Source organism: Sceloporus undulatus, chromosome 6, assembly GCF_019175285.1.
Source record: "Sceloporus undulatus isolate JIND9_A2432 ecotype Alabama chromosome 6, SceUnd_v1.1, whole genome shotgun sequence".
In the NCBI taxonomy this organism is placed as follows: Eukaryota; Metazoa; Chordata; class Lepidosauria; order Squamata; family Phrynosomatidae; genus Sceloporus; species Sceloporus undulatus.
This window is the reverse complement of record NC_056527.1, coordinates 62,284,522-62,308,117: the sequence shown is the minus strand read 5'-3', so window position 1 is coordinate 62,308,117 and position 23,596 is coordinate 62,284,522. Positions and strand designations below refer to the sequence as shown.

General features: G+C 41.1%; 1 long non-coding RNA gene across 1 annotated transcript; it reads left to right on the top strand.

Moving 5' to 3' along the window:
- Positions 1-1,419: 1,419 nt before the first annotated feature.
- On the top strand, positions 1,420-7,535 carry LOC121933057. The gene is made up of 3 exons (XR_006104452.1): positions 1,420-1,495; positions 5,227-5,272; positions 7,449-7,535. It is a non-coding gene; the product is annotated as an uncharacterized LOC121933057 (long non-coding RNA).
- Positions 7,536-23,596: the final 16,061 nt, after the last annotated feature.

Genomic DNA, 23,596 nt, shown 5'->3' with positions numbered 1-23,596 from the left:
GGGTGATCTTGGACAAATCACATGTTCTCACGGGAAGGCAGTGGTAAACCTCCTCTGGACAAATCTTGCCAAGAAAATCCAATGATAGGTTCATCTTAGGGTTGCCATAGTTGGAAACAACTTGAAGGCACATAGCAGCAGCAGCAACAACAACAACTTCTAGATCCTCTTTATATATACCACTATCACAACAGTTGCCATCAGTTATGTTTTGGGCCATCTGATGTTTCCTGGCTAATATAAAACTGCATGATTTCTACAGTGCAGATGCAGCCTCTACTTTTAATCTGCTTTTGCACTGATCATTTTGATATGTCCCTTTATTAATGATAGCAGGGTAGATCAGATCTACCCATAGCAGATCTTGGAGTAATTTGCAGTGAATTGATTTCTGGATTCCTATGTGTTTAATAATAGCAGCAACAAAAAGGCCTCACCCTTCTGTTATTGCAATGAAGGAAGTAAGAATGGGGGAGTGGAGTGAGGAATAGCCAGGAGGAATTGTGTGTAATCAATCCAAACAAATTCCTAGGCACAGAATTCCAGAATTCTAGGAATATACCTTTTGCCCCTGGCTTCAGTGCATTTGTTAGATCTTGGAGTTCTGTTTTAAAAAACAAATTAAGGTAGATCTTGCAATATATGAAAATTGATATTTTACATTCAATACGGATGAGCCTCATTGCTGAATGGTGGCACGGCCTTCTTGTATGTCATGACCACAACCAACACTTAGAGCACCCAGGATCCCAGTGTCCTACTGTGCCCATTAGTCATTGTTCCTAAACCATCTGAGATGTGCCAGTATAGACCTTGTTTTAAAATGGGCATGTGGTATTGTCATATATGTGTGTGCCTTCAGCATAAAACAAAACAAATCCTTATTGCCTCTGTGAATATCCTGGCTCAGGCTGTAGCCTTATCCACCATTTTCCTTCCATCCTGCATTTCAGACACTCAGATAAGGAAGCAGAGGGCAGCATTAGCAACTCTGTCTCCTTTCCTCTTTTGCCCTCACATTCTCCTCCCTCAGCTCCACACCTCTCTGTCGGCTGGTTGCTTCTAAAAGGATTAATTAGGAAGATGTGAGCAGGGGTTGGAACGTCAAAAAACAATCGTCACTTTCCTATCTGACCCCTATCACCAGCTGCAGAATTAACAAATTGAATGTCGTCAGCAAACAGGAGTTGCAGATGATATGAAGTTCATTACTAGCAGTGCAGGGCTTGTTGTTCAAAGCCCATTTTAAACAACTCTTGCTGATTAAATTCCTTGCAGGGACCCCTGCCAGACGCTGTTAGAAAATACGGACATCTAACAAGTCTCTTTCTCTCTCTCTCTCTTTTAAACATGTGCCAATTATTTGTCTCCTATCTGCAGGTGCTGGCAAGGATCAGTGCTTTGGCCCCGCTGTCTACAGTCTTATCCATTTGGCGCCTCATGTAGCACTCTCACATTACCAGCAGTGGGGTTCTGGTTTTGACTGTGAAAAGCTGTGAGTATAACTCTCTTCCCCCCACACCTCGCTCTCCCTGCCTCTTTTCTTTCACCTTCCCATTCCCACAGCTCTCTTAAAAGTGCCTCAAAGTGCCAAGAAGAGACCCTTGGCGATCCTGTCAAAGATGTTACAAAGATGACATATGCTGGAGAAGGGGGAGGGACATTATTTTCATGGCACACAAACATTCAGGTATACTTTTTCCATCATTCGCTGCTACTTGGCCAGAGTTTTGGTTTTTATTTTGTTTTGCACTACTTATTTTTGCTCAATGAAAATGGCCATCTAGCACTGGGTTATAATGCTGTAAAGTGTCATGAATCCATCTAGTCTGTTCTTAAAACAAGACGCTATGCACTTTGGTCTGGAAATCTTGCATTGTTTTCGTTTCAGAAAGGTCAAACTATGTTATATTAAAACTGGTTATTTTAAATATATCCTATCAAAAAGCAAATAACATCCTCTGGGTGTATCAAAAGGCATCCTCCTGATGCAAATAGCAGGTTTGTGGGTGAAATTATCCTTAAGACTTCAGTGGAAGAGGAAACAGTTTCACATTAATTGAGTTGTGGACTAGTTCTAGATTTTAGTATGAACTTTATAAATAAAGGTTAATAATAATAATAATAATAATAATAATAATAATAATAATAATAATAATAATAACAACAACTTTAAAGGAGCTGTCCAAAGTGTCTGATCTTATTTCTGAAATGACACACCCCACTTACACAGAAGTGAGCAGCTGCCATTGCGAGGAAAGGACGATATTTCTCCTCTGTGCCTTTTCTCATCTTGATACTTATCAGCCTCCTTCCCATGGCAGATGGCATTTCTATTAGAAATCCAGTATATCTGATCATAATGGAAACGACTATTACTAGATGACTGTTTGCTTATTCAGACTGCTGTTCGTGTGGTGTTAATGTTTAGTTCGGCCCTTAGATTGGAAATAGATGTGATGGAAACCAGGTAGCTATTCCTTAAGAGCATCTCCTCCCCATCCTGTCTCCTTGTGCCCCTCAGTCATCTTTAATACTATAAGACATGAGATGTGACGTCATTATGTGTTAAGTTTCCCTGTCCCCACAAGTGGCAGTCAATGAAGTGAAACACACAGAGAGGTACTGACAGTATGGTGTTGCCACATCTTGCTTTGCAGTCCTAAACAGAAAGAAGGAGGTAGGGCCAACCTTACTAATAGGCAGAGTGAGGCAGATGATATCTTAGGTGGCAAATGGTGTGGAGTATCTGTAAGGTGGAGAAAGACAAACTTGTGCACATCCTGTAGATTTTCCTGTTTCCTCTAGGCTAGCCCTTTTACCCCAGATGTAGTGGAGAACACTGTCTCATAAAATTCAACAGCCTATCCAGTTAACTTTTATACATGGACTGAGGAAGGGTGCCACCTTTCCTGCAATCAGTTTCAATGCAATTGACTTATGCTTCAGATTGCAAATTGCTTGCTGAAGGGAAAAGTATAAGTAAAGAATGGGTACAGTAGATATAATGATCATATAGTGAAAGGTAGGATCTAGACTCTCTTGGTCTCATGGGTTTCTAGTTTCAAAAGCCCAAACTGGCTTTTTGTTGTTTCTTGGCTCAGTTTTCTCCTTTTTCCTTTGATTAAACAATTTAATTTAAGAAACTGGAGATCAACTGAGAGAATGTAATCACTTAGTTGAACTTTTACACTGGATGAAAATGCTGTACGCTTCAGACTATTTCACATGGTATAATGAAGGTCAGGTTTGCACGGATTTGGGTGCCATTTTATACTGACTCATTTGATTGCCCAACAGCAGATGGTTCTCAACTAAGTGCATGAAAAACTGACCCTGTGGAAAAGTATTGTGTCCGTGATTTGATCTGTGAGAGCTCTATTTGTGGGAATTTGTCTATGGTGACTCTTTGATGCATGTTATCACTTGATGTTGCAGTCAGTGGCCTACATCCTATTGCTAGTCCCAACCAGTGTTGCCAATTTCTGGGGAATTCCCTGGAATCAGGGAATTGAATTAATTTCTTTCTGGGGATTTTGACTGAGCAATAATAATAAATATTGGGGGAATTCTGGGGATTTTGGATTTTGGTAAAACATTCTGGGGAATATCTTTGAGGCTTGTTGGCAACATTGGTCCCAACAAGCCTACATCCCTTGTTAGTCCCAACTAGAGTAAACTGGTTGAATCAGTTTGATTCATCTACGTGTTGATTCACCACCCAACAGTTGATGCAGTAGGTTCGCTCTAGTTGAGGCTACCTAAGACCATTCTAGCCACTGAATGTTGTGTGAATATGAAATAGTGCTGGACTGAAGTATATGGAGATTGTGTGTGAGCTACATTCTGTCACCTTGTGTTCTTGTTCTGCAGTCTGAATGTATACTATATTTGAGGGTCAAACTCGGTGTTAGGAAAGCCACATAACTGCCACTGTTGTGTGTTTCTACTTTTTCTCCCCTGTAATAAAAGGAGTCATTAACATAATATCATTACGCTATGCATCTTTCCTCCTCTCACAGCTGCCAGCCATTGATGCAGACTGTTGCAATCATTAAGAGGACATAGAACCTCTGTGGCTCTTGAGGTATCTAGTATGAATCTAAAATGAGCAGATCTTTGGCAAATTAATTAACACTGGGAAACACTTTTACTGTTTGGTAGGCTCATTAGTTTGACCGGTGTTGTACAGTGTTTTGCTTTGATTTCATAAACTCAACTATTGGCCCAAACAAGTCATGTAGCATTTGAGCAACAAGATTAAAGCAGGACTCAAGAAGACTTCAGACACTGTAAACTGCAACATTTTAGCTGCCTGCTAGATGGCTTAATTCTAACTCCAAGGCAATGGAGTTTAACACTTGGACTTTATCCCATGCAGAAACAGGATTTAAATTGGTAAAATCTCACAAAAGCGGGATCTTTTTTCAAACAACGTCAGGGAGTATCCCACACAGAAAGTGGAAAAATCTCACAAAAGCGGGATCATTTTCAAATGACGTTGGGGGCACTGAGCATTAATCCAACGTTAACCCACACAGAAAGTGGATACAATCAGCTGCTTTTTACTTTCTGTGCAGGTTAATGTCGGATTAATGCTCAACGCCCCCGATGTGTCTGAGAATGATTCCGCTTTTGTGGGATTTTCCAAGATTTAAATCCCGTTTCTGCACAGGATTTGGGCACTTAGCCTCCTGTATTATAACAACTAGGAACTTTATCGCATTGGCCCTGGAACAGGCCTGTAGCGTTCCAAAATGGAATTTTCTGGGGATGGGAAGCGATGGGGAATACATTTTATCACACAGCGAGAATGCTGCCACCACCGCCGAGTGTCCCCATCCCGTTCTAGATGCGGCCCAGAGGGGGTGATTTTCAGGAATGCTTCTCAAGCGTTCCTGGAAATTACCCCCTGGGGAACACATCTGGAACGGGATTGGGATGCTTGGTGGCGGCGGCGGCAGCATTCTCGCTGTGCGATAAAATGCGTTCCCCGCTGCCTCCCACCGCTAGAACGTTCCACTTTGGAACGCTACAGGCCCGTTCCAGGCCAATGCGATAAAATTCTAGGTTAGCTCTTCCAGCTGGAGTGGGTAACCATATTTAAATTTACAATCTCAGACTATGAAGCATCTTAAAGTTTCTGAATCTAAAATACATTCAGTAATATGAATGAAACAATGTAAATAATTAGTTTTCTTAACTTTGATTTCATAATTGACTCAGCTCATGAAGAGAGGATTAGAAGGGTGAAACTGCATGGTTCAGACAGGTAACTTTTATCTTCTGCTTCTAGAATTTCAAAATGTATTAGTATTACTTTGAGGACTAGAAATGTTTTTTTAAATGATTCCCACTGTTTCATTATGTAATGAGGAGATAAATAAAGATGTGATTAAGCATCAAGGTTTATTACCTGTCAAATAGTACAAACAGTACTGTACTACTGCTTTGATGAATAGATAAGGTACACAGCAAACAAATGAGGCAGTCTGGAAATGTTGTGCTTAGGAGACATCGCTGTGGTTCTTCAAGATTTTGTTTTTAGTGTACGTAGGCCTATATCAAGATGCCTGTATCAACATAAAACACTTGTTTCTTATGCTAGTGTTAGAGACAAAAATAACCATTTGGGCCATTTTCAAAAACAGTATTTAAAATGCTCAAGAATACAAATGTTTTGCTCTTGTTCTGATAACATAGATTTACTGAAGAGTGGCTCTATTAAGTATTCTTTATGAACTGTGACAGAAAGTGCAATAAAACTAATGTTGGGCCTTGGACCTTCAGCAAGCTGCTTCTTGATTGAAGAGGGCACTGAGTAAGTAGTGTATTCCGTAGCTGAACAGAAACCCTAACAGAGTTAGCAAGCAGTAAAAGTGTAATTAATGTCATGTAATATAAAGATTTACCATTTTCTGTATGAACTTGCCTTACTCTTCCCTTAAGGAAGTTTCTTGGCACTATTCAACAGAAGGATGGCCATGATTTACACATATAGCCTAGTTTCTCATCCTGTGGGTCAGTCCTTTGCAAGTGCATGTGAGATGCCTGAAAAGTAATATTCTAAGAGCCAGCGTGATGCAGTGATTTGAGAATTAGACTACAACTCTGGAGACCAGGGTTCACATCCCCCCTTGGCTATGGAAACACACTGAGTGATGTTAGGAAAAGCACCCTTTCTCAGCTTCAGTGGAAGACAAAGGCCAACCCCCTCTGAACAAATCTTGTCAAGAAAGACCCATTATAGTTTCACCTTAGGTTTGCCATATGTCAGAATCCACTTGAAGGTACACAACAACAAGAGGCGGGTGAGGCCTGAGTATCCCCATGCTCAGGAAAAAAATGGCTACACTTTGCCCTCCATCTCAACATTAGGAGGAATTTCTTGACAGTAAGAGTTTTTCGACAATGGGACACACTCCCTCAAAGCGTGGTGGAGTCTCCATTGGAGGTCTTGAAACAGAGGCTGGGTGGCCATCCTGCCAGGGATGCTTTGATTGAGAGTTCCTGCATGGCAGAATGGGATTGGACTGGATGGCCCTTGTGGTCTCTTCCAACTCTATTATTCTATCATACAACCTTTCCTAACCTCCTGCTCTTCAAATGTGCTGAAGCAGAAACTCCCATCCTCCTCCTACCACCATGGCCAATGTCTTTGATGCCTCGGGGAACAGCAGGTTGATATAATGTATTCTCTGGCCTCACAAAAATTCGTGATATGTCATGGTTTTAGAGACTCAAGATATGTGGTGATCAGGCCAGCTGAACAATGGTTTCCAGACTGAAACCTGAATTGTTCAAAATTCTTTTCACTGTTTTGTCTTCCACCAGAAAAGCAAAATTATAAAAATCCCAGATATAAAGCCTGAGACTGGAAACTTTTTTTTAAATGGCAGCTCCCACAACTATGGGTAGGGGATTCTGGGAGTTGTAATTAACAAAACAGTTCCCAAGTTGTGTGTAAAACTGTGTACACATTCAAATAACTGGTCATGATGGCATCATAATGTATTTGTCTGGGCTATATGATTTGATAAGGCAATGGGAGATGTTTCAGAACTGTTGGAAAAAAGGACGTTGAAACAGGTGTGTTACCATCCATTATTATAATCTTTATAGCATACAAATGTGGCATGGAAATATAACAGTTGTATTGGTGCATAGTTTCCTATTGATCTTTATTCTGTGTTTGGGGGATGTTTTCCTCACCTGAGATTCAGGGTTAATTGTTAGAGATTTAACTCAGGTCCTCAGCAGAGACTCCTATATGGCCACTGACAGATGTGTTTTAATTGCATGCATGTGCTTCTCTTGTTATCACGTAGAGTCACACTTAGTGGCAGCAGATCACAGTGCACATGGCACAGCTAGAAAATACTGACCAACAAAGCTGCACTATCAGCAACTATCAAATTAATATGCAGTTTGATTTTTCCATCTGACAGTGCCTTGCCTTGAAGTGACATCCTCAGGGGGTGACAGCTGCAAGTGGCCATTTGCATCAAACAGTCCTCAAGTCACTTTCTATTAGGTGAGCTGCTCCTTTTTCCTGTTAATGAATTGCTTGCATCTGTGAAATTACCATCACTCATTCTGTTTTGGTTTAAACCATGTATCTGCTGGATACTACTTCTTGCTTCTATATTATGCACTGCTACCAGAGCTTGGCAAACTTACTTTTTGGATTACAGTGCCCCAGAGTGGCCATGCTTGTTGATGGATTCAAGGGGCTGCAATCCAAATGTTTCTTTTTGGAGTATTGGTTGCTACTCAGAATGAGGTCCTCCTACATCTAGTTAAATGTGCCTAAGTCCATAGAGTTTAATGCAACTAACAGCCACACACTATACACACTTAACAGCGAGTGTGGATTAGTGATTACAACACTGGTCAAAAGTAAGGAGACTCAGCTTCAAAATCCCACTCAACCATGCGGTTCTGTGGTTAACACTGAGCCAGTCTCTTGCTTCTCAGGCTAAGCTACCTGAAATGACTATAGTAAGAGCAAAAGGGAGACAGAGAGCCATGCATGCCACTTTGAGCACCTTGATCAAAAGGCAAAAAGTAAAAGGAAAAATAAATAAAAGAAGAAAAGAAGCCAGTTTAAGAGCGGGGTGCTAGTCATTCACACAAACCTTTAGCAGAGTAGGAGCTACTTCCATTCAGCTGATTCTCACCTGTTTGTCAGAACTAGTTGTTAAAAATGTTAAAAGATGTGGAGGTTGGGAAGATCAAAAGTGGAGTCAGGAGAGCAAAGGGAAGACTGGAATGGATAAGGGGGACAGAGAAGTGAGAGTGTCAGGGGAGGGAAGGACTGGATCCTCCAGTGTCATGGGAGTGAGCCATGAATAGGAACTAGTTGCTAATTATTTTGGATGACACCATGAGCTACTTTCCTAAAATTTCCAAAATTCCCTAGCATTGAGCCAGGACAGTTAAAGCATTCTCAAACTGGATTATTTCTGCAGTGTGTTTTGGACCTCAGAGAGAAGAGCTCCTCAAAAGGAAGAGCAGCAGAGGGACCAAAGAACTCCAGATGGTAATACAGCACCCTCTGTTTGAGCCATGGGTTTTGGCAGGCAGTGCATAATGCCAGCTCCTGATGTCTGTCTGTGACACGCTCTTCACACAAGAGAACTACTGGCCAGTGGTTATTTTCTTGCAAGTTAGAGCTCATTGTGTCATCAGAGGCAGATCAAAGGTGAAGCAGAAATAACCCATTTTAAATCTTCCACAGTTCTCTGGGAGTCAAGAGAAAAACTGTGCTGTCTCCATCCCCAGTGAGTCCATAGCTGGAGTAAAATGTGAATCAGGGACTTCCCAGCTCCTAGCTTAGCTCATGTCCTTAGTTACTATACAACATGAGCTCATATTTGAAATTTTGCTTTGGCAAACCTTTTCAGGGAAGTAATTTCCCCCTTAAATCTGATATGAATGACAGAAGATCAAGCTTGTATAATACCTTCCCAACAATGTGACCTATTGATCACATGGAGCAATAAGTGGGGAGACTGGCTACATGTACGCTTGTATTGTACCAAGTGGTTGTGCGGTGATTATCTTCAGAGATCAATACAGGCAAGTTGTTCAATCAGCCACATGGCAAAGTGTTGCACATAGTTTTTGACTGCATGCTAATTCATATTTCAGTCTTTGCAGTTTCATCAGTTTTTTCAAATTTGCTGATATTCATCCATTGCCCCTTGAACTCAATGAAGCGCGGGAAAGAATCTATAATAAAAAATAGTGAGAGTCAAGATCACATTTTAATTTCAATTAATTTCAGTTTTATGTGTCTTTCTGAGTTGCAGCATCAACTGTCCGTTTTATCATTGAGAGCGGGCAGGCTCCCAGTATGAAGTATTTTCAGTCTAATGACTGCATTTGTCTAAGTCTTTTTCTGATTAGTTCTCCGATTACTGAGATTGTCAGTAATCTCTAGTTTCAAAGGAATTACTTTTAATGAAACATTTTATTGTTTTACGTTTTTCTTATTTTCAGAAACTTGTTTTGTTCTCTCTTATTTTTATTGTAAATAATTTGGGCCTATTTAAAATGAAAAGCAGCATTAATGTATTTTTCAATTCATACACCCCAAAAGAAAGTATCATATATTACTATATCATATGGGCTCTATATACTGAAGAAGAAAACATATTCTTAAGAGAATTGTGTATGGCAAACTCTATTTTTCTTGCTGCTTGACATTCAGTATACAACATGTCAACCACTGTTTAATGATTTTTGTCTCATTGTGAAAAACATACATTTTTGATGGAGTACTGTCTTGCTGAAACATCTTTCAGCTTCTGCCACAATCATTGGCAGTGTGCGAAAGATCAAAACGGCCATGTCCACTCCACTGAAGATCAGTTATTTCTTGTTAATCTCATTTAATATCAGTGGGGGTAGTTCATATTCATTTCCAAAAGCAGACTCAACTTTTTATCAGCTGCAACATTTTTTAAAAGAAATTCTCAAAAAGGTCTGTTTGATGCATGTCAAGTAGACTTTTGGAAGTTTCTCTGAATTATCCAGGCTCTGGTATCACATATTTTAGGACTCAATAGAATGTAAAACAAATGCCAGTGGTTGCTTTGTATCTGCACTCTAACGTGCAGATGTCCCCATCCAAAATTATATGGAAACTTTTACTATGGACTTTATTACACAACACCCATTCTCACTGCAATTGCATTAATGAAAGGAAATGCCTATATATCAGTATATATGCATACTGGAAATGCATACATACACAACTCCCTATGGTACGTCTCTTCAATGGCACGCCCAGACTGTTGCTGGTCCCACATTCTCTCTTCCATCCCCTTCCTTAAACTTACTTTCTTGCCCTATGTTCTACCCAGTGTGCTTTTCAAGATTAGCAATTCTGGAGTTATGCTAATGAGATTGAACATTTTGAGATTTAAATAAAACAAAAGAAAGTAAAACAACAACAACAAACAGGCTGTTTTGAAATAGCAAGGGGGAGAGGAGAGGGGACACTGAAACCATGTCACTGCCCTGTCCCAAAACGGTCATAGGAGTAACTTGTTGCATCTTTCGATTAATACTATACAAGCACAATTGGGAGATTATTGATGAGTTTTCCCTGTCAACAGCAAGATGCGGTGTAAAAAAGCTTTGAGGACAAGGCAGTGATGAGGCTGAAATAGCATCATGTGATAGGTATCATCAAAGGTTCTGTTTTCCAACTTTTATGGTGTTTTTCAAGTGTGATAAAGTCCTATCACAAGACACTTATTCAAAGGCCTGCAGAAGAAATTGCAGCTCCTTTTCCCTCTGGCTGATGGTGCTTTGCTTTTTCCTTCTCACAGTGTATCTCTCCTTTTTTCCTACACTCACCAACCTCTGAACTTTGTAGTTCTTCATGTGATAGACCATGTCAAAAAGAAGAAAACCAACCAACCACCACCCATCTTCCACAGTCCTAGTATCATTGCACAAAGGCACACTCTGTTGTAATGAAAGGTCTTAAGTTGACGCTCAGCCATGATGCCAAGAAGCCCAAAATGTTGCTTGAGATTGCGCTAAGGCTGGTTCTTATTGGCTCCAGAAAATCTCACAAGATATGGCCAGTATAGAAACAAAGATACAAGGAAATAGGTTTCTGCATATCATGGTCTATAATTTTTCACCATTTTATCCTTTGTAATAATGGGAATTGTAGACCTAGGGGGATGTTGGAGAAGGAAATTTATTTACAGTCATAGACCAATAAAAGGAGATACCATTTACAAAATTTAAGAATCACATAAGATTAAAACTTCTTGTTGTTGTTATGTGCCTTCAAGTCAATTTTGACATATGGTGACCCTAAGACAAACCTATCATCGGGTGTCCTTGGCACAATTTGTTCAGAGAAGGTTTGCCTCTGCCTTCCCCTGAGGCTGAGAGCATGTGACTTGTCCAAGTTCACCCAGTGGGTTTCATGGCCAAGCAGGGAATCAAGGCCTGGACGCCAGAAGCGTAGTCTAGCACTCAAACGTCTATGCCATGCTGGCTCACTAGATTTCTTAAGCCTAGTAAATATAACCTTCCCGCCATGTGTGGGGGCCCTGCATGGATGTGAACTCATCCAATTTAAGTTATTAATTCAGATGTTCTAAAACATTGCTTGTGGGTGTTGCTGCATACATTCCTGTATATTCTGCTGACATATTTCTTTGTTTACCTATATGGAGAGTAAGAACTAAACTAGTGTAAGAAAATGGACAGGACCCAATTCCTGGCAGGAGCTATAGTGAAGGTGAAAAAACAGCTTTTGAACATAACACTAGTTGCCATCAGGAAGGTTTACCGATGGGTTCTATATTTAATCCCATGGCTTCATGCCTTTTTGTTTTAATCTGGGGGCAGGGGGGAAGGTATTTACAGGATTGTCCAACCAATGTAGCAGGCCACTTTAGAGACTGTAGTAGGCCACCAAAGAGTAGAACCTGTAGCAGGCCACTTGAGAGACTGCTGGTGGTTCAGATGTTGTTTGTTTCAGGACATTGCCCTGCCAATCTCTCTCAATCTCATGGGAATTTATTGCAATTTCACTCCTCCCTCACCCTTCCCTTGTTTTTCCATCTTTGCTTCCATGTTTTTTTCTTACCATGGCAATCCTGTGAAGGAGGGGAAAATAGAATATCTGGTGTTCTTTTTAAATGCCAGTGTAATAAAAATGTTATCTGATACTGCCCTAAAACAGTGATCTGAGTATTTTTAATCTAGAAAATTAGTGACTTAGGCCCTATACAGACAGGCCAAAATAAAACTGCTTCAGGTCACTTTGGAGGTATGGTGTTTCAATGATGCATGCGTCCTAAGAGTCTGGAAGCTGCACCAAAGCTGCACTCCAGTCCTTAGGACTGGAGCGTGGCTTTGATGCGGCTTCTGGACTCATAGGATGCATGTATCATTTAAACAGCATATTAACAAAGTGACTCGAAGCAGGTTTATTTTGGCCTGTCTGTATCAGGCCTTAGTTGACTGCAACACCCATTCACATAAACCCACTTGTGCTTCTGTTGGTCAAGGAAGCAAATGCAAACACCTCTTTGCAGTTAATGCAGCCTTTTTCTTCACTTTACTTCATTGCTGTAGTATGTCTTGTATTTCTACTTAAATTCTAACCATTATTTCTAAATTTGAATTTCTACATATAAATAAGCATATGCACATTTTATGCAAGTCAGCCTTCTTTTGCCCTCTTTGTTGTTGATGATGTTTGGTAATGTGTTTGTTTCGTCTGTTTGGTAACATGTATGTCACCATCTTGTGTTTAGGTCAATCCCCTACATGTTTTCCTAGATGTTGAGAGGGCCTTACATAAATGTGCTTAGGTTTTCAGGAGTAGTCACTCATTCTGCCCTGCTGCATTTCAAGAGGATGCCCTTCTCTATATTTTTCCTGGTGTCCTCATATCATAATTGTAGACCTCTGATATACCCACACACTGATTTATTGGGCATTCTGATTTACCAGTTGTTCATTCCAAGTTATTGCTCTTTCTCAAGGAGGAGTGTTTCTCTTTAAACACAAGTGTGGGTATATGGGAGGGGATTTTCTTTCCTGATGGTTTAATCTGTGATAGGATTAAAGTGGAACTGCTCCTTTTAAAAAAAAAAAAGTGTCCCCTTCCTCCTTTCCTTCCCCCACCTCTCCAATTACAACACTAATTTCAGTAATGGAGCATTAATAGAGTAATGGGCTGGCGAAGCCGGCCTGAAGGAACTGTAGTGCTCAGCACAAATTGAGTAAATAAACCATATATTAGATTTCTAAACAATACTTTTAGTCATGTCCCTGGGGAAAAAGAGTTGTCAAGACTTACTTAAGTCAGCCCTACAAAGTGTATGCAAAAAGAACTATCCATTCATGCTCTGAAAAATAAAACATAAGTGACTTAAAACAGCAATAGATGTCTTCTATATATTTTTGGTGGTCCACATGAAAAAGACATGAAGAGAAACAAATGATCCTATTTTGTTCAATTTACTTATTTATTGCTTATATAGGTTTCCCGCTCTGCAGAAAAGTGGTTGGGTAGAAGAGAGGCAAATTTAATACAGAAAATTCAAGGCTGATACCAGGCACCTGCCAAACCTCCCAACACTGCAAAAGGCCCACTGTTGACCCATGACCATCTTATCTCTATTTATGAGTTATCCTTGCTATTCCTTTTCTTGTTTTCTATTCCCTCTGTTAAAGTAAGCAAGAAGTGACCAAAACAAATAGTGGTCTTCACCCTTGTTCTGGACAGTTGAGTCCAGAGGAACAGGGCAAGTGAATGGACAACAATGACAGTGGTAAGGAAGAAATTGGTCCACTGAGGAGGGCTTGAGAACATCTTGCCCAAAGGTCCACCCAAACCAGGAGCCAGTAATGGGAATCTTACACAGGTATGTAACTAGTGTTTGTGGTTGGACTGTTATGACTGGACTCAGTCCTTTAATGTTCACTGAGAACATTGCCCTCATTGCTGGATAAGAAATGTGGAGAATGAGAGCTTGCTCATATTACACAGAGAAAAATTTGGGAACCTGTGTTCTTCCATATATTTTTTGATCTACAGCTCCAAGCATTCATGGCCTTTGGCCATATTGACTAAGGGTTCTGGAAGGTGGTGACCAAAAACATGTGGAAAGACACATAGCCTGACCAGGTTAGGTCTCTGAATTGAAGTCAGAACATTTACTAGAGTCATCTGCAACTGCGCTGGCAGGTAAATTATCACCTCAAGCAAGACACTGGCCTAATCTGAAGCAGTTTGCCTCTATGACATGATCTCAAGGACTGTGAAGCACTCAGAGGCTGGGCTGAACTTGTGGGGTGGAAGGAAAAGGAGCCTCTGCATGTACTCCCTGTCACTGTGGTCTTTATAAGTGAAGCTGTAGAAATCCTCTGCAGTGTTTTTTTTTTATCATGGTCTAGGGAGACCCCAGTAGAACCTATGAAAATGATCTAGACTCAGATTACTCCAGATCCAAACTTCTTCCAACCTAGGGTCAGTGCCACAATGCTGGCACAAAATTAGGCCAACACTCCTATGCTGGTGGGGTTGGCTCATCTGGCCTTTGGCTATCTTTGCTAGTTATGATTAAATTACTGAATTGTAATTCAGTTAAGTGGCAGATAAGCTCTATTCAATGGAACTGACTTACTTCTGAGTAGACATGTATAGACTTGCACTTTAAGTTTAGCTAAATGTGAAATTAATTGCATTTAAAGCAGGGGTGAAAACTCTTGACTCTTCAGATGTTTTGAACTATAACTACCACAACCCTTCATTCCTATTGCTGGCTGAGACATCTGGCTATTAAAATCCAAAACACCTGAAAGGCCAAAGATTCTGTACGCTGGTTAAGCGAGTTTAACATGTAATTTTAAAAAATAACAATAAAAAAGGATCAGAACTAAAGCTGCAGGGGAGGGGAATTTAATCTTTTCCTCCTGTCTTGATGAACATTTACACCCAGAAGCTGTTATTCACAATCACAGTGCCTTTGAGAAGTATGTGATTGGAGGGTGAATGAATGGCACCCACCTTGGGATGGAAGGGGAACACATGGCAAAATTGATCCTGGTGTCCTGATTGGAATTTGGCAAGCAGTCAATCAAAGAAGCAAGGATCAAGTTAAAAAACAACACTCTGCCACTTCCTTTGCCTCTTGTTCATCTGCACATCCTACCAATGCCCATGTCATGTTTACTGGAGACTAGGCCCATGCCAAGACTATGGCTGGCAGAATGAAAACTGGAGACATTCTTGTACAATATCTTTAATGTCTGTACAGTAGAAGGCTTTTCAACAAGCTTTGTTTGGTGCCTGGTTGCATGACAAGCAACACAGGAATCATCTCAAGTTTTCAACCTAGCAAGTTTAGGTCCCTAATCAACTTTTGTCCCTGTGGAGTTTGAGAAACAACCACGTTGGAGTGGATCCTTCATGGACACGTCTTACAGTTATTGGTTTGTCTGTTTATTATATTTATATATTGCCTCCCAGCTTGTCAGAGACAATGCACAATGGATGCAAACATTTAAAGCAATGCAAAAATAAAAACTGTAAAAAACCCAAAAAACAAACTCCATGAAAATAATTTAATATCAAACACTTTAAAACATCAAGACCAATGTGGAACGATGCTGTTTAAACTGTCTGCCAGAAACTCAGAAAAAAATTGAAATCTGTCTAATTTGGCAGGGAATCCTACAGCTGGGATGCTGCTACAGAGAAAGCCCTGCTCATGCTGGTTAATGTTAGAAAGTTGGTTGCAGCTCCTTATGTGTAACATTGCAATTTGTCTTATGGCCAGTTAGCTGTGTTATACCTCTATTCTAGTGAAGGTTATGTAAGATGCATGCACAAGATAAATGCAAATGTTTTTAAAATAAAATAAAGTGTTCTGATAAAGAAGCAAAGGAGAAAAGGTGGGGTAATGGATAGGGAAAGGAACAGCATGTGATTTTGGTCCTATACAATCCCACAAAAATATATGCCTCTTTAGCAAGGCTCAAGATTTTGTGGGGGAAATCTGGGGAAAGGAATTCTGATACATATCTGATGCAGACTGCAAATGACAGAAGCCAAAAACCTGCTTGTCTGGATGCACTGTTATTCTTTAGTTTCAGGCTGGCTTGGAATTGGGTTAATCCAGCAGTATTAAGTAGACAGTCTGCAGGCTGCAATGCAGACTGAGGACTGCTTTTATACTGAGGTAAACTGTCAAATACGTTCCAGGCCTATGCCAAACTGGATTTCTTCACTGGACAGGGGAAAAGCAGGATTTAATGGCTAGGACCAAAGGGGCACTAGAAGAAGGCCAGGGCTGATTTGTAAATGCTAGTGTGGAGGTTGAAAAGTGCTTCCAAATGCATGACTCTTAATGCCACAAGTTAAAAAATAGTAAACATAAGTAACTTTTAACTAAGAGAGACATAGACATATGTTGGCCCAAGATAGAACAGAGACACAGTCAAAAAAACCTGGTGCCTCAAATTCAGCCATATTTTACGATGCCCAAATTTCTATGCCCCATTTGCTTTATTTCCTGACAATATTAGAAACTAAAAATACTTTTTTCACCTGTAGAGACTAGCTTGTAGTGATTTTGTTTTTGCAGTTGTTGTCTACCTTCAGGTGATTTTTTATTTATGGTGACCCTAAGGTATACTTGGAACCGTATGCAGTGGCTCGGCAGTTAAGATGCTGACTCTGACAACTGCAAGATAGGCAGGTTGACAGAGACCCAAGTGCCATGTGATGGAGTGAGCTCCCATCACTTGTCCCAGCTTCTGCCAACCTAGTAATTTGAAAACATGTAGAAGTACAAGTAAAGAAATAGGTACCACTTTGATGGGAAGGTAACAGTCCTATGCAGTCATGCTGGCCACATGACATAGAGTCATTGGAGATTATTACACACCACTTGCACATGACTATCCCAATGGGATAGACATGTGGTTTAACCCTCATGCAGCCCATGCTTGTCCTGTAGCTTTTCAAGAATGGGAGAATGTGGTAAGATCCATCATTCAGGGTTAAACGCAGTCCCGTCCAAGTCCCATGCAATAATCTCCATCTTTGACAACGCTGGCTCCCTTGGCTTAGGAACAGAGATAAGCACTGCTCCCTATAGTTGGACATGACTTGACAATCATGTCAGAAGGGAAACTTTGATCTTTGCCTTTTAAAAAAATATATACTAAGGTTTTCTTAGGAACCTTTATTCAGAGGAGGGTTTGGTATTGTCTTCCTTTAAGGCTGAGGGAGTGACTTGCTCACGGTCATCCAGTGAATGTCCATGGCTAAGCAGAGATTTGAACCTTACACCTCTCTGGCTCTGAGCTGTAGCGTTAGGATTCAAACTTACCTTATATTTGAGGCCACTACTGCTATATTCTTGTCATGTGACAGGAAATAATCACCATGTTTGGAACTTTGAAAAGTGTTGTATGATTCTGTTCAAAGTAGCAGACAGGTGCACTCAATATCCTAGTTGCCTTCTTAAGATAGGCTGGGCAGAGGGATGCTATACTCAATGCATTTTCAAATCCTCCGGACTCATTTTTTTGTGCATCTAAGAGTGATATTCTGATCACATCCAGTTCCTGTTTTTGATTATTTCTTGTTGTTTCATAAGTCTCTGGAGGCATGGTTAGTGGATAGGCTGGGCCAATTTCTAAAAATCGTTTTATGGACATTAAAAAGGCCTAGATGAACAAGAATTTGAGGATTGTCAGCTGTGCTCTCACAAATTTTTGGTTGCAGTCTTACATATGATTATTTAGAAATAAGCTCCATTGAACAGAGTGAGACATACTGTACTTCAGAGTGCACAGGCATAGGATCACACATTAAAACTGGCTTGCTGTTTTGTTGCCATCTACTCTGTAGTACAGCTAACCTCCTACTCAGGTCTGCCCCAACTCTGTGCATTGTTTCTGATGCAGACATCCACTGGAATGAATGGGCTGCACACACACAGCAGTGCATGGTGCTTTGCAGGCAGCTAATGGCAACAGACTGCAAAAAAATACAAGTTGACATGCAGCATAATTAATACTAGCACATGATATATCGGTTACACTCTGTCATATGACGGGGACCTCTGTTGCTAGTATAATGAGATTGATCAAACTGACACCACTGAATTAATTGCTCAGTGTTTCTTTGCAGAACTGAAGTCCTGAAATGCAACAGGTTTAGGAATGCTTTCACTGTATTTAGGATACAGGGCAAAATGATTTGGTCAAGCAAACTCATCAGCTGGAATCCTGTTGGATAGTCCTATCTAGAGTAGATCCACTGACTCAGTTGTTCAATGGTGAGTCAAGACACAAGATAAATTAACTCAGTGGATCTACTCTTTTGTGGTTGTTGTTGTATATCTTCAAGCCATTTCCATTTTATGGCATCCCTAAGGCAAACATATAACAGATTTTCTTGGAGAGATTTGTTCAGAGGAGTCTTCCTCTAAAACGGTGTGACTTGCCCAAGGTCACCCAGTGGCTTTCTATGGCTGAGTGGAGTTGAGTGGGGATTTAAACTCTGGTTGCCAGAGTCATAGGCCAATGCTCAAACCACTATACCATTCTGGCTATTCTAGTCAGGATTAAAAATAAGGGTTAGATCATTGTTGTTAGGCTCATATTGCTCATATTGCAAGTGTGTGTGGGTTTCTGAAAGTGTGTAAAAGTTTTGGGACTTTGTTAACACATGTGGTTCAGTTTCTTGTTAATGGAAGTGTTTAGCTCAGGTAAGCTAGTGTGATTTAGGTATGTAGGAGACTTTATCTGTCCCCACTCTCAATATTAAGATGTGTATTTGTTGCCATGGTGTTAAAAGAATTAGTTGATCTACATGCCAAATGGCAGCCTCCTTGATAGCAGGGATTACAGTATGTATCCTGGATTTCTAGCCTGCAGTTTGTGGGTCTGCTTTTTTAGGTCAATTATTTTAGGTCCTTGAAGCAGAGATCATATAATGGTAACAAAGGCCAGGTGTGTGCGTGCGTGCATGCGCGTGCGCATGTGTGTTGAGGAAGAGAGGTGGGTTCATAAGTATTACAGTTAGAGGCTTGCTCTGAAAAGTTACAGGAGAGCAAGATCTATAGACTAGCTTCTCTGGCTCCACAAACAATGGAAACCAGACATTCTAATTGCACTAGAATCAGTCGACAAATAATCAGTGAGTGCTTCCCACACAGCACCTGCTTTCTAGTAAACTACACATTAAGAAGCAAATGCAAGTTTCTCATGCCTATGTTTCAGTTGGAATGTTAATGTTGGAACAGGCATTTCTAATGAAAAATTCAGAGACATAGCCATGTTAGTCTGGAATATCAGTATGCAAAGGGACCTTGTAGCACCTATGAGACTAACTGTGTGAAAGAAGTTGTAGCATAAACTTTTGTAGACATGGCATGTGCATCTGAGGAAACAGACCAAGTCCTGCCACAACTTATTACTAATGAAAAATCAGTGATTCAGTAGATGGCTTGGGCAACAGAATGTTTAACCCGTCCCCATCTACCAGTTCTTCCTTGCAACCCCTCCATTCTGGCTCTTCTCTCCTCCCCTTAGTTGGCAGTAAAGATGGAATTATGCATGTCTGTGGTTGGCAGAGAGGTTCAGTAGTGATAGAGAGAAATTGGCAAATTGGCGTTGGGTGTGTGAAAGATACCTAGCTGACAAGATTAAGATTAGAGTTTAGAAAAGTTCATTTTTGGACTACAAGCCATAGAATGCCCCAACTACCTTGATCACTTACCAATTTCCATTGAAGAGGCTCAGAATTCCCTCCCTTGGTGCTATACCTGATTTATGCTATACTGGTAGAATAAATAAAATTAAAATAACATTTGGGAAGTATAAAATGAGCAGTCAAGCAGAGAACACCAGAGAAGGTGGAGCAAGCAAAGTATGGGTGGGTGGGAGACTATTCAAAGCACCTAAACCCTCCCTCCATCATTGAAAATGCTGATTTAGAATGAATTTGCTTACCACAGTACTGAAATAATGGTGCAGGATGGATGGATGATGATGATGATGATGATGATGACAACGATACCTTTGGATAGCACAACAAATTGTATAAAAGCAACCTTCTCCAGGGAGGTTTCTTCCATGTTTACATATTCCATGTAGTTTTCCCAGTTGTTGCACTGGAAACAAAGTGAGAAGTAGGTAGGGCACACCTAGTTCTATTGCACACACACCCAAGCACACCCACCTCAACTGCCTGATCCCTAAAGGGATATTTCAACCCACCCCATTCCTAAACAATACCATTAAGTGGGCTGACAAACATTATTTTTTGGTTTCCAAAATTTGGGATTAGACCAGGAGAAAAAAAAGGAATAGCACCAATGTCATGTCATTGAAAGCCCCCCTACCTACCATTGGTATCTGACTGCTCTTCCATTATGGGCTTGTGTACACTTGCCAGAAAACTCAAGGCTGCCCCCCAAAGTATTCTGGCCCCAATTTTCCCCTTATCTTGGGTTCTTTTCTCCAGCAATGGCAGGTGGCTGCCTTCCTATGTGGTCCCTGTTTGTCATTTGGCGCTGCTGCTGAGGTCAGAGCAAGGCACCCAGCCATGTGTTTGACACTGGGCACCTCATTTTGACCTCAGAACAACTTGTGCCCTCAGCAGTGGCACTGGGTGACAAACAGGGGCCACAAGTGAAAAGGCAGCTACTGTTGTCACTGAACCCCCCCCCCCCCCGAAAACCTGGAGCAAATGGTGAGCAATTTAAATTCAGGTTAGGGAGAAAAATCGCCAAATAAGATTTGGGCATTGGAAAGATAGTCCGACCAGACCTAATTCAGGGTTTTGGCCCTATGTCATGTAAGCAGGATGAAGTTTCCCCAGGAGAACTTGGGGTAAATCACCAGTGCAGCCAAGGTCTATGAGAGCCTTGAAGGCAGTGAATGGATTGGCAGAGATAGGCTGACATACATACTGTTTTAAATGGGACAGTCCTATTTTTATCTTCATATTTTAGACCATCCGTCGTTTTAATATAAATGTCAATTTTGTCCAATTTTCAAGAAAAATGCCCTGTTATGTTGCAAAAATGATTTGAAGATCCCCATTTGAACTTGTGGTTGTCCCCCCCCCCTCCCCAAAAAAAGATCATGTAGCGTGAGAAGTTTTATGATAAAGTGTTGAAAAACTGAAATTTGCTGTGTGAGATTACATCAGTGGAGAAATATTCATGGGAGAATTGCATTGAAATAAAGTCCCCCTCTACAGCTACCCAAATTTGTATATGCACTCTGTCACTGAATAATAATAATAATAATAATAATAATAATAGGATTTATTTATATACCGCCCAATCACTGGGAATCCGGGTGGTTTACAACAGAGGGGATAATAGACGGTTCCCTCTCTTGGTGCTATACCTGATTGTTAGCTCAATATGTTCATGTAATAAAACTTTCGTTGTCATCTTACTTTTTCATCAATATGCAATAGTACATAACCCCATATCTTTTTTGCCATCCCAGTGGTTCGGTTTTGTCTCAAGCATCTATGGCGGGTTACAAACGGCCCTCAAGGGGCCGTTTTCCTGCCGCCGCCATTCGCTGCGTAGGGAAGCCCCAGCTGCCAGACCGCAGGCTTCCCCGCGCACAGCAAAAAAGGCGGCGAAATGCCGCTCCTTTTTGGAACGCGGAGTGGGCGCCGGCAGGGGTGGGTGCGTCCTCGCGACGTCACTTCCGCCGCGACACGTCTGGACGCACAGCGTCCAATACGTCAACATGGCGGTGCCCATGTGGATGGGCACCGCAAAAAAGTACGCGCTCTGCGCGTACTGGGAGGAAGGACTGTCAGGAAGGTAAGAACCTTCCTAACCCTAATACGGCCCTTCCTAACCCTAGTACGCGCAGAGCGCGTACTTTATGGCGGTTTGTAACCCGCCAATGTATAGTCAGCCTAGGCAGAGATCATGGCCTGATCCATTTCAGATTGTAGATGGATGATAGAATTTTGAAAATTCTGTTGCATGAAAAACCCTCTGCATGTAGAAAATAGGTATACCAAACAGAATGGTTTCCTGTAATCCTTTCCATGGTGCTAGGTTACTAGATGCAGGGAGTTTTTATCTGAGGGAAACATGCATAAATGGGAAACTCTACATCTGTATCCTAAAGTGGTATAGACCATACAACAGTTTCAGCTTTCCATCTCTTAACTCTTGTGTATTAGATGGAATTGTTCGTGCTAAGGACAAGCTTATGCTAATTAACATAATAAGCTACAATTGCAATTGAATTTTATCAAACTTAATTTGATCTCTGGAATAGTTTGTGGTGGTTAAGGCAGTTTTGTGGCAGGTTTTTTCAACAAATGAATGGAGCACATGTGATAGAGGGATTGATATACACTGGTTACTACTGTAAATTAATATGGGATTACTTTATTCCTTTGGTGATCTAACTATACATTTTAGTTGTTTTTCTAGTCTTGTGGTGTGGCTTCACTGAATTGTGGAGGAGGAGTATTGGCTGGCAGCCTCTTAGTCAGTTATGATGTTGTAAATTAGGGTTCACATTGACAATTTTGGCACCACTAAATACTCTAAAGGTACCAGATCCTATCTGATTTTGAAAGCTAAGTAGGGTCAGCTCTGGTTAGTGTTTAGATGAGAGATTGCCAAGGAATACCAGGTGCTGTAGATTATATTTCTACATTTGTAGATCTATATTTCTATATTATATTTCTAGTGGAAGGAACTGGCAAAACCACCCCTGAGTATTCCTTGTCTACGAAATCTCTATGAGGTTTTCATGGGGTCTCCGTAAGTTGATAGGTGATCTGAAGGCACATACTCTCCACTGCCATCATTATAAATGCCCCTGTCACCCAACTTAAAAGTCTGCCAGATATTCAGATATTCAGTACAAACCGGCACCTTCTTCTGGCCTGTGGGTGGGGTTGGGGCACAGTGTCCGCACACTGAGTGCCCTAATCCTGCCCCCAGAGTGTCATGATGCTGCACGCCCTTTCAGATGGCGCGCCATCATGATGCCCTTCTGGTGCTGCATCCACATGATGCAGCACCAAAGGAGCCTCACAAAGCTGTGCTGCTATGGCTATGGCACCCTATAGAGGGAACAAAAAGGAGCTGCTTTTTGCTACTCCTTTTTGCACTCTTCAGAGGCTGGATCAGGGCTGCAGCGTGCAGTTTCTGCGGCCATGATCTGGCCAGTAAATGGGCAGCTGCATACCACCCATCGGTACAGCCTCTGAGACTGAGTGATGGAGTTTTAGTGTGCTGGCAAGGGTGAGAATGCACAATGATGTGATCAGCCTCCTCTAACCAGCGACCAATGGTGTGATGAAGTGTTGCAACAGGACCACATAGGGGTCTCTCCTTCTGCTCTTTGCACCACTGCTCACTGGTGAGAAGGGGATGATCACATCATCGTGCAGCTCCTTGGTCACCAGTACCATAGAACTCTATTACTCATTACAGCTGACTGGCTTTTAAGGTGAATAGAATAGAATCTTAATTATGGTCATAGACCACAGACAACTGGTTTTTAAGGTGGGTGCTGTGAGTTAGAATAG